Consider the following 5,414-nt stretch of genomic DNA (forward strand, 5'->3'; position numbering starts at 1 on the left):
GATGTTTCGCCTCAAGACGGGCTGGTTCAGCCCTGCTCTCTCCCTAACAACAAGCTCATTTGTAACAGGACAAATTTGAAGCTTTGTTTAGTCTGGCTTAAAACATCAGTCAGTAATAAATCATTAATAGTGATATTCTTGGGTAATCAAATCACTTTTGAAGTAAAGCAAAGTTATACTAACTATAGTTGATAAAAACAAGCCATTTTAAGCCATTTGAACTGTAAACACAGTTCTCTTGAAAATTGTCCCTGGTGCTACTTTTAACTTTGACCTGGGGGTCTTCAGTCACCCCCTGTGACTATCATATTCTTATTCATTAGTCCTGATACTCAGCATTTTCCTTCGAATTATGATCTAATGATTGACTTCGACCCTGACTGAATTTGAACTCTTTTAACAAACCTAAAGTGTAAGTCTTTCCTTTCTTGCAGTGCTTAATTTGTTCAGTAAAGATTTGCTCCTCACATTTTTGGTGACATGATACAGACTCCTCTGAAGATACAAGACTGTTATATTGTTTGTTTAGTTTTAGGGATTTTCCAAAATCGTTTAAGATTAGGAACGGAATATGCGTTAGGACACTTTGGTGTTTTTTCTTATTTTAGTGTTACAGTTCTGGCTTTACCAAGTAAGATTATTCTCAAAGATGAAAAGAGTTAACAACTGAAAAAGTGGGGGATCCTATTTGAGACTTTTATTATCTTCTGTTTTAAAACAGGATGTCTTATATTCCTATAAAAAGTAACACTGCACCTAGCTACTTCAGTTGGCTATTTCTTTGCATCATCTATAGGATTTGTTCTAACTGTGAGATATCCAGAAAGATTCTTTGAAACCAACTTGGCAGTTAGAACAAAGAAAACTCACTAGGGAAGAAATGTTTAAAAAAAACAAACCCCACACTTCATTTTCTGTAGCTCAGACGTTAAAAGCAAGCTGAAAACACATTGTTCTGACTATGTAATATTTACCGTTTCAGTGATTTTTATTATTTAAAAACTAAAATCCACTTCTACTTAAGACTTTAGCTGCCTTTTTTGAATGATGCCAAGGAAAAACATTGTGGTATCCTGGTGTCAACAACTGAAGTCTGACGTCTCAGAAAATTTCATAAAGAACCCTTTACTTTTGGCAATTTAAGATCAATACCCCCGTCTATCTGAGCTGTCGTCCTCCTAGAGTTTGTTACACCCGGTCCTTAGCGAGCGAATGCCCGGAGACTGGGTACTGTCGGGCACGAGACACGCAGCGGGGGCGGTGGGTGGAGACCAGACCCCAAGCAGAGCTTCCAGACTTGGTGGAGAAGCAGTGTGCCCAGCATTAGATTCTAGATGTGGATAGAATTCAGCTGTTAAGAATTGTTCATGGTTCTTTATGTTAAAGCAGACGTTGCACAGAATGTTCAAGTCAAACAATAAAATTTTAACCATTTTAACTTCACGCACACATATATGGCAAATCAGAGTAAAGCAAAATTTCTTCCAGTTTGCAGCCAAGAATCCATACCAAGTGGAGACTGAAGTAATAGGAAAAATAGTAAATATTAGGATGCCAAGTTGGAGTTAGAGATTATGAGGGAAATGACATTTTCCGCTGTTTATCTGTTTACTTGGTTTTACCAAACTATAGTTTTGTTTTTTTTTTAAGTTTTAAAAGCGACATTAAAATGTTGGTATGATGTGGTATGGTTAGTATGACTCTGATGTATGATGTTAGTGATGAGGGAAGCTGGTGCAGGGTATACAGGAGTGCTCTATGCTATTGTCGCAAGTTTTCTGTAAATCTAAAAGTATTGTGAAATACGTGTATGTTTAAAAACACGTATTTAGAATCTAGAAAAATGAAAAGACTCATTGAAAATTTCACCACTCTAATACAACTATTTTTGTCACTTCGATGTATTCACTTGTGCATTTTTATATGAATGATTATAAAACTTGTTTGCAGATAACTTTATATCTTGCTTTTGTTATGTAATATTATCTCATAAACATCTCGTCCAGTTCTCTGCACGGTCTCACCATCAGTCTGAATGGCTACATGATACTGTTGTCCCTGGTATTTATTGATGATAGAAACAGACACTAGGGTGTGTGTGGGGTGAGGTCACCCCCAGCAGAAGGAATGCTGTAAGCCAAGGCTCCGAGGAGAGCGAGTGACAGATACTGTGCCTGGAGCTGGAGCACTGGGAGATGTATGTGGTGAGGCTGGAAGACACGTTGGAGCCAGGGCCCCCGAACCTTGAACACCAGACACGTCGACAGGAGGTATTGGCGGTTTTAAGTGATGCTCCTGTGACTGCATCTGGGACCCTGGGGGACTGGAGAGAGAGGAGACTAGGATTTGAGCCTGTGCCTGGGAGGTGGTTGCTACTAACAGTATCAGGAGAGAATTCAGGAAGAAGGTAAGGTTTGCGTGTCGTGAGGATTGAGCTTTGTTCGTGGGTTGTAGGATTCGGGGTCTGTGAGATGTGTGACAGGAATTGCCTACTGGGGTTTGGTTTAGGATTCATGCCTCAGGTTACAGCTGGAGGGGAGGATGAGAGAGTCCTTGTCAGAGAGCAAAGAGGAGGACTGGGGATGGAGCCTTGAGGAGCACTTCCGTCTGGAGGCCAGAGGAGGCGCTCAAGGCAGACGCGGAGACGCCGGAGAAAAGGCTGTGTGTGGTCGAGGCATTCCTGTCAGGCATTGACCCAGTTTGTCGCTGAATGTGTGCTGACGACCGATCGATCGCTGTCTCTCCCAGCGACTGGACCTTGGCCCGCGAGGGCAGGGGCCGCCGTGTCTCCTTGCTCGTAAGTGTGTCCTCAATGCTTAGTGCACAGTAAGTCTCAGCAAATACGTGTGGAATAAAGAGAGAAAAAGGCAAGCGTTGGGCATTGCTTCAGATGCCAAGGATGGGGCTGCCAGCGTCGTCACCTGGCCCGGGGTGCGGTCTGCAGAGACACCATTAGATTTGTCCTGGCAGATGTTACCGGGGCCTTTCAGGAGGGAAATCCATCCTAGGGACAAAAACGTAATTGCCGAAGGCTTAAGGAGGTAGTGGGTGATAAGAAGGTCTCTGTGGTTCTGCCACATTCGTCAGGGTAGCAGGGAAGGTACGACCAGGCGGCGGTGTGACAGTGTTTCGTAAACTGGAAACACATTACGGGAGGACAGATAAGCAGCCACCCCGTCATCCATCCGTCTATCAAGTGCCTGAGCCAGGGGTTTATTACCACTTCTCCCGTAGGTGCTGGGGAAACTGAGGAACACTTAGAGCTTACAGTCAGACTGGGCGTTTCACAGTCTGTAGCAGGGAACGCTGAGTTGGGTGTTTAAGCTAAGAACCTCTGCCTTAGATCCTCATAAACATGAGAGGGAAAGGAGAGGGAGGAGTCACTGGTGGAGTTCATTCAGCAGGTAAGGAAGCTTCTCGGGACAAAGACTTGTTTCTCCCACCCAGAGACCTGTTAGCCCCTCTCTCCCCTAAGCCTTCTCTGCCGTGGGAGGGGCTTCCCTGGAGGGGAGTCTCCAGGGCAGGATGGAAGTCCGGGCTTGGTCCCCTCGGGCCCGGGGAATTTCCCGAAAGTTCCCATTTCCTGTGAAATGACAAGATAAAAACAGAGTTTTAGATAGGTGGGTTATCCTGGTGGTGGCCTGTCCAGCGGATGGGTGGGAAGAAAGACTGAGGCCCAGAGTCCCCCAGCTGCTCCCGCAGTCACCCTGCAGGGTCATCGCAGGGCCTGGGTGCCGCTCGTGGAAGAGGAGTTGGAGAAGGGTAGTGCAGTACAGAGAACTGTGTGCCCCCCCACCCCAGGGCTGCTGTGAGGACCTCCACACAGTCCACAAGACTGAGATCAGGGTGGGCTCCCCCTGAGGCCAGGAGGGTGGGGTCTGTTCCAGGCCTCCCTCCTTGGCTCATAGACCACCGTCTCCCCCCACCGCCCCGCCCATTGTCAACACATCGTCTTCCCTCCGTGCGTGCCCGTCTCTGGGTCCACAGTTCCCTTTCTGTAAGGACACCCGTCACGCTGGTTTAGGGCCCACCCAAGGGCCCGCATGTAATGTGCAAAGAGCCTGTCTCCAAATACAGTCACTCTCTGAGGTTGGGGCGGTGGCGGTTAGGACTCCAGGGTCTGTCTTTTGACTGACACCATTCAACCCCTAACAGTGCTTGAAAACAGAAGGAGGAAAAACAAGAACCAACTAGTAAGGACATATCTGGGGGAGAGATGTAAAGAATTCAGGGTCTGACAGGACTTGGGACTGAAGAAGAGGGAAGGGTTGGAGATCTGCTTCAGAGAGTCCCCGCTGGTGACCAGGTGCATGGCAGGGCCACTGTCACACAGCAAGAAAACAGCTTAGCTGGCCAGTGGAGGGGGGAAAAGTGAGTTCATCTTTTTTACACTCTTAAGATGTCACCAGGCACATCATAAAAGTGGTATGAGTGTGTAATGAATAAATGACACTAACCACGAACAAATCTGTACAACATTTCTGCTGGTGATGGGGCGGCAGAGAAAGATGATGCAGGGGAGGCCGACCCCAGAGGGGCTGGGGGTTCCCATTTGTAATAAGGAATCTGTGTTCAGGTGACCAGAGCAAAGGATGGCTTTGTGGAAGGTGTTAAAGAAAGCAGCAGGAAGGGCTGCAGACGCGAGTGCCCAGGAATCGGCGCTTGTGCAAGGCCAGGTTCACGGCCTCGCTGGCTCCACCACCTCAGGGGCCCCGATGCGGCAGCCTGGTTTGCAGAGGACTCACTGGCGGGTTCCTCCCTCCGGAAGCCACAGAGGGGCTGAGCGGCCGGACGTGCACATGGGCAGCTGGGCCCTCAGTTCCCAGGACTCTTTCCTGCAGGGCAGGGGTTGGCCCTGTTATTCGCGGGAAGGAGGATGGAGAGGCGTCAGCCCTCGCTGAGAAGAGAGGCAGGCGGGTGGGGAAGGAAGCAGAACGGGAGGAGGGAGCTCTGAGCTTCCAGAACTGCAGGAGGGAGAGCCCAGCCTTCCCAAACCCCAAACACAGGAGTAGTTTCCAAAGGCCTCCTCGGTGACTCCGACCCACCCTACTCCCTCCCTGCAAATGACAGCATTGAGTAGGGGGCTGAAAGTGTCTGGCCGTGGGTTAAGTTCACCTACCGCACAGCAAGGTCGAAGTAGGAATAATTTTAGTTTATGTTAACGTGAATCTACAGTTCGAGTTACTGTGAGGTTGGCCACAAGTGACCCTCTTGTCCTGCATGCGCTGTATCCTCTCGCCACCCTACCCTTCTTGGCCACTTCTGGCTGATCGACGAGCCTGGGACATCACTTTGTACATAGAAAGGGCTTCAAACATGGGCCCTGGAAAGGGACCGGGGTCTTGCACTGCCGAGTGGCTGCTCTGGGATCTGGCACACTGTGCAGTAATGAGAACCCTGAAAGGCAGACTTTT

At 48.3% G+C, this 5,414-nt stretch overlaps 1 protein-coding gene across 1 annotated transcript in view; it reads left to right on the top strand.

The window, feature by feature from the left end:
- EDARADD (EDAR associated via death domain) overlaps positions 1 to 5,414 on the top strand; it is a 54,016-nt gene that overhangs the window by 20,451 nt on the left and 28,151 nt on the right. The window lies entirely within an intron of this gene.

This window comes from Camelus bactrianus, chromosome 11, assembly GCF_048773025.1.
Source record: "Camelus bactrianus isolate YW-2024 breed Bactrian camel chromosome 11, ASM4877302v1, whole genome shotgun sequence".
NCBI lineage: Eukaryota > Metazoa > Chordata > Mammalia > Artiodactyla > Camelidae > Camelus > Camelus bactrianus.